Genomic DNA, 11295 nt, shown 5'->3' on the forward strand with positions numbered 1-11295 from the left:
ACTAATGCATTGTTGTAAAGCAAAAAGCGTGCTTGCTTGCATGGATTGAAGAGATAGATAGAGTTGCGTGTGTGTTCGGTGTGCCAGAGAGAGAGAGAGAGAGAGAGAGATAGCTCGTGGACACGTTGCAACTCTAAGGCAGATCTTAGTGCCGTGTACACGTTGCAACCTCAACAGCCATGGCCCAGCCTGACCTCTATGGGTGTGTGTGTGTGCGAGGGTTTCTGTCACTTCTCTAGTAAACGTGTCTTTCATTTGGCTTTATATAGAACAGGACGATTCAATCCACTGGTAAGTCAGACATGAGAAAGTCTCAGCACAATTCTGTCTTATTCACAAATAGCTGAAGACATGAATGCAGAGTATGCCAGGGCAAGCACATGGACGATGGCATCATCACTCAAAATGAAAAGTGATTCGACATAAATTCGACTTTAAACAAACAATATACTGTACATGTTTGATTCTTTGACAACTGGAATAACACACTATTCAGACTCTGAAGTAGAGTCTGAAAATGCAGTCTGCACTCGAGCCAATAGTAGTTTGTTGCACAATGTTGCTTTAAGGTCACAGGTTAAACTCTCAAGGAGCGCATGCCCTAATGAAAATCTTGTATTTACATTTTCTATGGATGACAGTCTTTGCTAAATGTGTACATTTGAAAGGTGGATGTTATCCATGCTTTTGTGCTCCATGGTTAAGTTGTCACAATTTAGAGTAGGTGACATATCCACCAGCAACTGTTAATGTGTGAGAGCCCCTGACCTATAAGACAACCAATATAGCTTAGTGAAACAGGTATCATCTGCAAAGTAATTGTGATGGAATATGATCTTGTGAAGGACTGATAAACAAACATGTCGTTCCCATTAACCATGCAGGCTGTAGTTCTGTTCTGTAGGTCGGAACACCCTATGGAAATGTATTAAAAGCCTTGCAGACATTGGCAAGAATATCGATGAAAGACACCAGGATGCATGTATGCAAGCTTTTATCAGTGCCAACTGGGCTGTTGGTGGTGTTTTTGCATGCTTTTTTTCTCACAAGTTTTAGACCAAAACTCCATAATGATTCTTTAATGGCTTTAATGTCATCATTCTCTACCACTATAACTAGTTGTCTGGGTTTGAAACATTACAGGTTTTTAACTTTACTGTTCATGCAACCAAAAATATCAATGTATATGCACAATTCTTTTATATTAATACAATGTCTACAAAAGCATTATGACATTGCTGCATTTAATGTGTACAAAAGATGGCTATTCTTTATCACATTTAACACACACACACACGCAGTATAGTGCTAAACTAAATTCTGTGACAGCAAATAATGAAATGCAACAGTCTATACGGCATTGCGGATGTCATCATTGGAGTGTAGAGGACAGCAGTACTGCATGAGGTGTGTTTTGTTTGTTGCTCCTTACACCTGTGAAGAATTGCAGGGTGCCTATGATTATCTTTTAAAAGCAGCACTAATGGTAGTGAGAGAGTGAGACCCCGCTGCATCTGTCTATGATGGGGTATTGGGTGCATAATGGTATACACAGCACTGTCTAGCCCATTCAGAAGCTGCACTGCATACAGTCATCCACATCCGCTCAGACCTCCATTACGCTTTACGAGCTGGGCGAGACGCAGGGGAAAGGAGAAGGAGGAAGAAAGGGAAAATGGAGGCTGAAATGACACAGCAGTTATCAGTCTGTCGGTCAAAGCTGGTATTTCGGGAGATCTGTTTGGAGGGTGTCGGAAGCCAAGAAGATAGGACTTCACACCTGTTTGGCACCTGCCAATCTTCTCACTGACTCCTCCCCGACAGAAGTGGAAAAGGTGTCTCCCTGTAGGCCCAGGTGTCATGAGGGTTTGATACATGTCTCAGGGATGGTTTTCGTGGTGTGCGGTCCTCATTACTAGAAGAAGAACGGATCAGCATTCTCAGAATGGCCAAATAGCACCCATCTGAAGGGTTATAACCGGCCTGCCAATCATGGCTGTGTTCAGCCTAGCCATTCATCAAATCAGTGGACCAGGGTTTGAGCTGTTCTGCTTCCTAGCAGGTGGAATCTCCTACATCGTGTCCTATGTGCTTGTGTGTATTTGTGCATTTGGCAGAAATGTTCAGTTCATGTTTATTCAAATGCCATTCAAAATGAACGTTGGCTCTGCAAGGAAAAAACTCCCTTTAAAGGTATAGTCGACGACTTTAATCCAACACACTTGTTGTCAAATTCACAATTTGCTCCTCACTGTCCTCTAGTTGTCGTTTCAGTATGTACAATCAAAATAACTCATAGACAACTTTGAATTCCTTAAATGTGGGGAAGACTACAGTGTTTTACAGTATATGTGATGTGTTGGTGTGTTTGGGTGTGGGAGTGGGTGTGTGTGTGTGTGTGAGGGGGGTCTAGATAGATGCATAGAAAGTGATATCCATCAATCCATCCATAATTTCACAATGTTTTAATGCAGAAGTTTCGTTCAAAGCACCATGAACGTTTACCAGGAGGACCTCTGCTCCACAGGAAGTCTGTCACACCCGGCTGAGCCCTGCTCCTGCCACGCCCCCTCCTGATTCAACTCACCTGTCTCCGTCACATTCCCAGTCCCCTGATTACCTGATTACCAGCACCTGTCACTCCACTATATAAACTCCTCACTTCCCTGTCTGGCTTGTTTTGAAAGGACTTAACTCCATATTAACTTAATTCTCCATGTCCTTTCCCTAGCTCCCGTGTTCCAGTGTTCCCATGCCTTGTTTTCCCTGGTTCGTGAGATAACTCTGCTCTCCCCCATTAGTTCTAAAAACTCCTGAGCGTTGTGTTTTGTTGAGCATTTAAACTCCTGAGCATTGATGCTATTTTTGGAGCATCTCCATTGTTCTTGTCAACTTAAATAAATCTAGTGCTTGAAGTTAGTATAACTAATGTGGATTTCTGCAACCATCTTAGCAATGGCTCTGTCTCAACAACTTCTTCTCATAGGAAGTCACACACTTAGATTCCCCCCTCTGGCTTGATAGGGGGAGATGCGGCGATGCAGACAGTGGGAAGGAGGAAAAAGCAGGAGATTAAGACGAGAAGGAGCAGAACAGGGCTGGGCTGGGCTGAATTGAGGGTGGTTATTTTCAGTGTTTGGGTTGGAATGGGAGCTAAGTAATGTGGTCGCCGTGTGTGTGTCTGTGTGTGTGAGAGCGTGTGTGTGTGTGAGAGAGCCTGTGTGTGTGTGAGAGAGCCTGTGTCTGTGTGTCTGTGTGCGAGAGCGTGTGTGTGTATGTCTGTGTGTGTGTGTGTGTGAGAGCGTGTGTGTGTGTGTGTAAGATAGCATGTGTGTGTGCGTCTTTGTGTGTGTCTGTGTGTGAGGGTTCAGGCAGTCGTTGGAGGGAGGCAGGGGGGTGAGTGGCCCAGACCTTAAAGGCCCACTGGAATCACACAACCTACTGAACGACTGACCACGTCTAAACTTCTTTGTGACTTTGTGGTGTATCAAAAGAGAAGAAACATGCATACAACCAGTCACTGTGTAATATTACCCTCAGGAAACTGCAAAAGCAGGACAGAAAGTATGAGGAAGAAAATATTGGTTGAGTGAAATTCACTATTGAAGTTTTGTTTACACTCATAATATTCTAACCTCTCATTAAAATGCTTTGTCTGGAAAGTGCATTTAGAATCAGTTGAGGTTTCACATCAGAATGACCATAATTATACTTTTTTTTTTTCACCTCCCACCTGTTCTTGTGTAGCAGGAGTTTAGGGGTGTGCGAAGTACCTGTCACTGACAATGGCGTACAACATCTCTGTTTGTATATGATCCATAGCTGTAACAGCTATTCATACTTGTTTCAGATTGACAACATGATATTTTTCTTTAAAGGAATAGAAATGTTCCATTGTGTTTGATTTAGCTGTTGTGTTTACCAGATGCTCTAGAAACACCTTTTAGTCACACTCCTGCAGAATTCAAATAAAAGCGAGGGACTACTTTGATGCAGATACTGAGCATCTGTTGTGAGGTGGACCACACGTTTCCCAGAATTAGTGTTTGGCCCTCGTCTTAAAATACCGTTGACGTGGGAGTGCCGAAGGGCAACCTGAGATGTGCTCATGTGGCCTGTGAGGAAAACTAGGCCCTCTTTTATTTGGTCTTGGGTCAGATCATAATTTCTCTGGGAAGGATCTGTTTTAATGTTTTTAATTAAAACGGGCAAAAGTATATTATTAAGTCACTATTCTTGTTACTGGTCCTCTGACAACCCCATAAAGAACCAATATCAGATCTCTCATTTAAGCGCTCTTATTGCTAATGATATATCCAGTTATATTGGCTGTTTAATCCTCAACTTTTTCAAGGCAACATCCTAAAATGTTTCCAGGTTTTGTTGACTATTGGTCCATGCACTTACTTACTGCTTTTGTCTGACAACTGAAGCTAGTATACTGTTAAAAGGTTAGATGGGATTAACTGTGTATAGGACCATCTGGCATGACAGCAGTATCTTCCTACTTGAAGTGATACGTGTGAAAGTAATTGAAAGTGAGGCTTGTTCCACCCTCTCCACATAATGCCATGTTTTTTCTCTGTCAGGGTCAATGGTTTTCGACATAATTTATGAAACTTTTCCCCTCCCACAAAACTAAACTCTTCCTCCTTCCTCCTCAGTCTTTCTTCCTCAACTCTGTCTCTCTTGCTCCCCATTGCTTTTCCCCTGCTTTGTTGATATCCTCACTTGCTTCTTATGGATCTCAGACACACACACCCGTACAAACACCACACTGCTCTTAAAAGCACAAGACTGACACCCACATTATAGTGCAAAAATAATCATACAGATATGACACTTGTGTAAATATGTTTCCTGAAAATGATCATAGCATACCAATGATGCTTAGAGAGATTAACAAACTAAGATTGGTTTACAATCTTGTCAGATCTGTACAGGAAGTCATTGTGAAGTGTGTGTGTGTGTGTGTGTGTGTGTGTGTGTGTACGCTTTCTGTGCTGGTGGTGTTGGAGGAGAAGTGGAGGCCTGACTAACGTTTTCCTGACTTCACTCCAGCAGTCTTACCACGAACAGAAATTCCAGAATCACCGCCCTGCTCCACACCGCTCCGCACCTCTCCACGCTCCCCTTAAGGAGAAGACGTCTGGCGGAGAAAAAAACTCCAGGGCTATAACTCTCCCCCAGGAGCCTCGGGGAAGACCAAAAGAAAAGCAGCGCACTGGAACTTGGGAACTCTGGGTAATTCACATTAAAGCAGCTGTTGATTACTGTATGCCTAAGGTTGTCAACCATACATTTAATCACGTATTTTTCCCTCCCTCTCTCTGTCTCTCCCTCTCTCTCTTTCTTTCTCTCATTCTCCCCCTCCATACATTTAATCACGTATTTGTGGTGTGTTTGGTCACTGTCACTCTTGTTCTATTGCTCCAATGTATATAGCTCTCTTTTTCTCTATCTTGAATTCCCATCCCACCCACTAGCACCTCTCTCTCTCTCTCTCTCTATCCCTCTCTCTCTCTCCCTCCCTCCCTCTCTCTCCCTCTCTCTTTCTTTCTCTCATTCTCCCTCTCCATTTTCCCTGTCAGTCTCCCATTCCCAGACCACCAGACCAGACCACCCCTGTCTCCCTTCCTGCACATGCTTGCCATCTTTTTGTCTCACCTCTTTCTTCCCCCTCTGACTCGTTCTTCCAAAATGTAGTTTTTACCTTCAGGCCACCCCCATCTGAGCTAAGAGGTCAAAGGTTAAGTTTCTGAATGTTGGACAGGAGACTGCAGGATAAAATTCCTGGCTTTTCCTAGGGTGTGGCCATTAGGGTATTTCCTCTGTCACAACACTATCATTGACTTCACTTCTCCCTCCTCACTGCTTTGGATATTTGAGGTCAATGAGCCAATCAAATTACGCCCCTTCCAGCTCTGAAAACCAAGTAGCTCATACTGAGCCATATTCTGCTCCAGCCAATCAACAAGTTGTTTCAGGAGCACGGAAGGAATTTGATTGGCAGTTTAGCTCAAATAGTATCAATCTTTCATCAGAATCAAAGACTGTACCTTTAACCCAATGTTTGGACTCACTCAGTCACACTCATACTGCTCACTTACCTGCCTTGTCAGTGTACTGTAATGCTGAGAGTGAAGACTGGCAGGGGCAGTACAGTATTTCACACCACTGATTTATGTTCTGTGCAAAACACCTTTGGCTTTCCCATGGAAGCTCTGCAAAAACATTTTATTGTTGTTTCTCTCTCTCTTTCTACTGCTCTTGTTTTTCCCCAATGTGTGAAATGTGTGCAAACGGCAGGTGTAGTTTTCCAATCCATGATATAAGGAACACCCTGCCTCAAACTGTCTTGATTTGTCTCTTCACACGTCTCACATGTGATGTGAATCACCTGCCCTTCATTTTCCTTGTAAGACCCACAGTGAAAGTCGTTCATTCTCTGGTTAATAAAACATTCGAGTTGTCTGCGTTCTAGAATGTCCTTTAGTGAATCCTTTTTCCATCTTGTGTAGCTTGGCAATACCTTTTAAATGGATTCTGGCTTGTTCCTGTGATAAGCCTTCTCAGGAACAATGTCAAAAGGATTCTAGTCAGGATAAGTTTATGACAGGGCTACAAGGAGCATTTGTCTTTCTACGACAGAAAGAAAAGAAATGTAAAAAGAACCAAAACCAGATTCCCAGAGCTTGATAGTGTCATATCACGTCCTCCTGTGGTGTAGACAGAGATGGGGGAAGCAAGAGACCTGTGAGGTCTGTGACTTCCCTGCTTCAAACATGAAGCCTTGGGCTGCACTCCCCTTTTTCTAGGTGTCCCTCTAGCTTATGTTAAAAACAGACATCTGTAAGGAAAAGAAGCAGACTCGCTTTCTTCTGGGCAAGTGGAAACAGGAAGCAGAGATGGGAAGAAAAAGAGAGCGAAGGAAGGGAGAAAGAGAGAGAGAGAGAGAGAGAGTGAGAGAGAAGTGCAGAGATGCTGAATTACAGGGTAGATTTGTTCCTCCCATCCTGGTGACTTGGCAGTCCGGTACTTTTGTAATTTGAAGCCTATGCAGTTTAATTTCATAACGGCGTGGCTCTCAGGCCCTGTGCCTCTATGGCATGCTCCCGGTCCAACTCTGACCTCCACACCAATCATTTGCCATAGACAGGCGCTACTTTACAGCCCTGGAATAGAGACAGAATGTTGTTGGAATTCTGGAGGAAATTCTAGAAGAGAACAGAACAGAACAGAGGTGTGACAGGTAGGTTTTAGTGTTCCAAGTTCTGGAAGAGTCATTCCCTCATTCCCCAAATATGGAGGAATCATCATCCACCTCACCTCTAATAGAGGAGTCATTCACCCTACCTCTAATGGAGGAGCCATCCACCTTCCCTCTAATGGAGAAGTCCTCCACTTCACCTCTAATGCAGATCACTGGAGCTGCAGGGCTGCTAGTATCTGAGGGTGATGGAGCATGTGCACAGCACTGCAGACATGAAGTCGTCTTCCATGGGCACCACGTCATCAGACAGTGGAGAGAGAGTGAGAAGGAGAGAGAGAGGGACAGTGAGAGGGAGATAGTGAAGGAGAGGGAAGGAGGAAGAACTAAATGACACAGGAGCTGCAGTTCTGACATCTCTTGAAATAAGAAACTTTAGAGGCTTTTAAACCACCACCACCCCCCCCCCCCTCCTCATCATCACACACACCAGGCCACACCCATTTAGCCACTCCCAACTGAATGAAAGTCTGAGGGGAAATTTAAAGATGTTGTTTGTTAGAGCAATGAACCTATAGATTTGTGGATGCAATGAATGAACCGTTTCCTCAAATCAATAGCTTAACTAGGTCCTTACAGCTTTAAAGGAGGGGGGGGGGGGGGTCAAAAAGACATCTGAGGCAAAACTTTTGAGAAAATTTGGCCTGGACAATGAACATCTAAATGGAGTTTTAAACATACTTGTTGTGGCTTGTGCAGAACCTTATATTTTCTCAGTCATTCACTCTCTAAATGAAGTTGCCTTCAGACTCACTTTCTCTGTTTCTCACACACACACACACACACACACACACACACACTCAAACACACACACACACACACACACACACACACACACACACACACACACACACACACACACATACACACACACTCAAACACCCACACACTTCTGCAGTCAGTCCCCATCACCCCAACTCATACTCTCCTTTGCTCACGCGCAGTCGCAGGGAGAGACAGACGGAGTGAGAGAGAGAGGGGGAGAGAGAAAAGAGAATGGAAAATATGACTGAATTCTTCCCAGACTTTAGATAATGTGCTGCAAGGCTGCTGGAAGGCATGACACGACTGAGCACAGAGCAAAGAGCAGGAGAGTGTAGGGGGAAAAGAAAGAAAGACAGACAGACAAAAAAAAGAAGACGAGAAAGAAAGAAAGAAAAGAAAAGAAGACAAATAGAAAGGAAGAAAGAAAGGAAGAAAGAGAGAAAGAAAGTGAGTAAGAAAGAAAGACAAATAAAGAAAAGACAGAGAGACAGACAGACAAAGAAAGAGTGTAATAATGCCATATCAAATAGACTCAAAGCAGTAATTTGCAGTCTTTAGCAAGGAGAAACTACAACATCCCAAACTGTCCACACTGAGCTCCAATCAGTTTAACAAAGCTAAAAACAAAAAAAACACCCCCAAAACAGAAGACAGAGCCCCAAATCCCAGCGTTAGCATATTCCACAGCACAAGCTACCCTCTAGGGGAAACACTGCTAATGGCTGAGAGGAATGTTTGTGGATATGATGTGATGGCATGTTTAGGAAAGTTAGGGTTCATTTATTTAAGGGTTCTCTGTTTGGCATTCTAGGTATTCAAGCATGCTCATCAAAATGACAACAAAGCAACATCAAAGTTTCTTTTTAATCAAGTCTTTTAATCATTTTTAGAAACTATTGTGTATCGAGTTTTAACACCAGCACTGAAAAACAGGACAGAGAAGTCTGCTGGTTAGGTTGAGACAGACAGCATTTGGTTTGGTTAAGACAGACAGTGTTGGTTTGGTTGAGACAGACAGCTTGGTTTGGTTAAGACAGACAGTGTTGGTTTGGTTGAGACAGACAGCTTGGTTTGGTTAAGACAGACAGTGTTGGTTTGGTTGAGACAGACAGCTTGGTTTGGTTAAGACAGACAGTGTTGGTTTGGTTGAGACAGACAGCTTGGTTTGGTTGAGACAGAGAGCTTGGTTTGGTTTAGACAGACAGTGTTGGTTTGGTTGAGACAGACAGCTTGGTTTGGTTGAGACAGACAGCTTGGTTTGGTTGAGACAGACAGCATTGGTTTGGTTGAGACAGACAGCGTTGGTTTGGTTGAGACAGACAGCATTGGTTTGGTTGAGACAGACAGCATTAGTTAGGTTGAGACAGACAGCGTTGGTTTGGTTGAGACAGACAGCGTTGGTTTAGTTGAGACAGACAGCATTGGTTTGGTTGAGACAGACAGTGTTGGTTTGGTTGAGACAGACAGCGTTGCCTTGGATAGGGCTGCTCGGGGCCGACAGCGTTTGGTCTCCAACATGGAGGTAAGAGTGTTTCAGGTTTTTGTCGATTCTCCATCTCAGGCTCGACGTTTCCAGACGGGGTTTCCAGCCGCCTTGGCAGAGCGGCGACAGAGCTTTGCCTCTGCCCAGAGACACATCTGCTTAAAGAGACTATCCCCCATTTTACTCCAAAGGTTTGTCCCGTCTCTACCTAGCAATGTTCTCGGCATTGTTCTTGTGTCCCGATAACGTTCTCAGCCTAATACTCTTGTACATAAACAACCTACAGAGCTAGTAAACATGGGGGACCATGCAGAGATAATATACCACAGTCTGTAAAAATGGGGGAGCCCCTGCAATATCTATACGCACATCTTGAATGGATGATCAACCTCAGGCCATTAACCCATACCTCTCCACAGCTCACAGTCACTCAGTAATCTAATACTTGTGGAAATTACCTTCTAGAGACATGAGAAAAATGACTAAAAGCTTAAAAATCCTTCCCTTTTATGTTGGGTTGACATCCACTGAGGTGCTCTCATAATGGATGAATCAGTACGTGAAACAACAACACAAGGCTGATTAATTCCTGCCTATTGCTTTCCAGCTTTGAAGGGGAAAAAGTGATGAACAACAGCAGCCTGAAGAGGCCTTTAGGTAGACAAATGGAGGAGAATATTTCCACGCTTGCAACGGACGGCCGAGAATGAAGATGGGAACGCTTAAAGTGGAAAGATAACTCCTGCTGCAGACGACTGTGGGACAGAGGTGGCCATGGTCCTACTCAGATGCAGCCTGAGCAAGAGGGCGGTGAGTGTGTGTGTGGAGATGAGAGTGTGTGTGGGTGAGTAGGAGAGTTTGTGGAGGTGAGAGTGTGTGTGTGTGTGTGTGTGAGAGTGTGGGGGTGAGTGTGTGTGAAACAAACTGTGTGAGGCAGAGTGTGTGAGAGAGTGTGTGGGGGTAAGTGTGTGAGAAACAGAATGTGTGAGGCAGACTGTGTGTGTGTGTGTGTGTGTGTGTGTGTGTGTCTGTGTCTGTGTCTGTGTCTCTGTCTGTGTCTCTGTCTCTGTGTGTGTGTGTGTGTGTGTGTGTGATGGTGGGGAATGTGAGCTCACGGCAGCGTCTGGAAAGCCTGTTAGACTCCACACAGGCACCCATAAATACTACACCCAGAGAGAGAGGGGGAGAGGGAAAGAATGAGAGGGGGACAAGAGGGAAGAGAGAGAAAGAAATGAGAAGAGGAACAGAAAAGGATTATGAAAGTTAGGAAGTTAGTAAGAGACTCAAACAGCAAGAGGAAGAATAAGACAGCAAGGAGGAGATAATGAGGGAGACGGAGAGGTAGAGAGAAAAGGATGAAATGAAAGACAGAGTTCTAAAGAAGAAAGGAGAGAACTGAAGAAATAGTGACGTGGAGAGAAAGAGAGAGAAAGAGGGGGCATGCTCTGGTGGTTTTTGGGAGGTGCAAACCTCTCCAAAAAGGGCAGGAAATCGTCGACGGATTAATGATAGACAGAGTAGTAAAAAAACTGTGATGAGAAAAAGGGGGATTGGGTTGAGTGAGGGAGATATGTGAGGTAAAGGAGGAGGAGGAGATTGAGAAAACAACAAAGACAGGAAGGGGATGGGAAGGTGAGATATGGAAAAGAGAGAGAGAAAGGAAGGGCGATGATGTGATTGACAGATGGAGCGAGGGAGTGATCGAGAAGGGATAGAGAGAGTGAGGTACACTTGAGAGGGAGAGAGAGAGAGTGAGGTAGACTTGAGAGAGAGAGAA

This window comes from Sprattus sprattus (genome assembly GCF_963457725.1).
Source record: "Sprattus sprattus genome assembly, chromosome: 3".
In the NCBI taxonomy this organism is placed as follows: domain Eukaryota; kingdom Metazoa; phylum Chordata; class Actinopteri; order Clupeiformes; family Clupeidae; genus Sprattus; species Sprattus sprattus.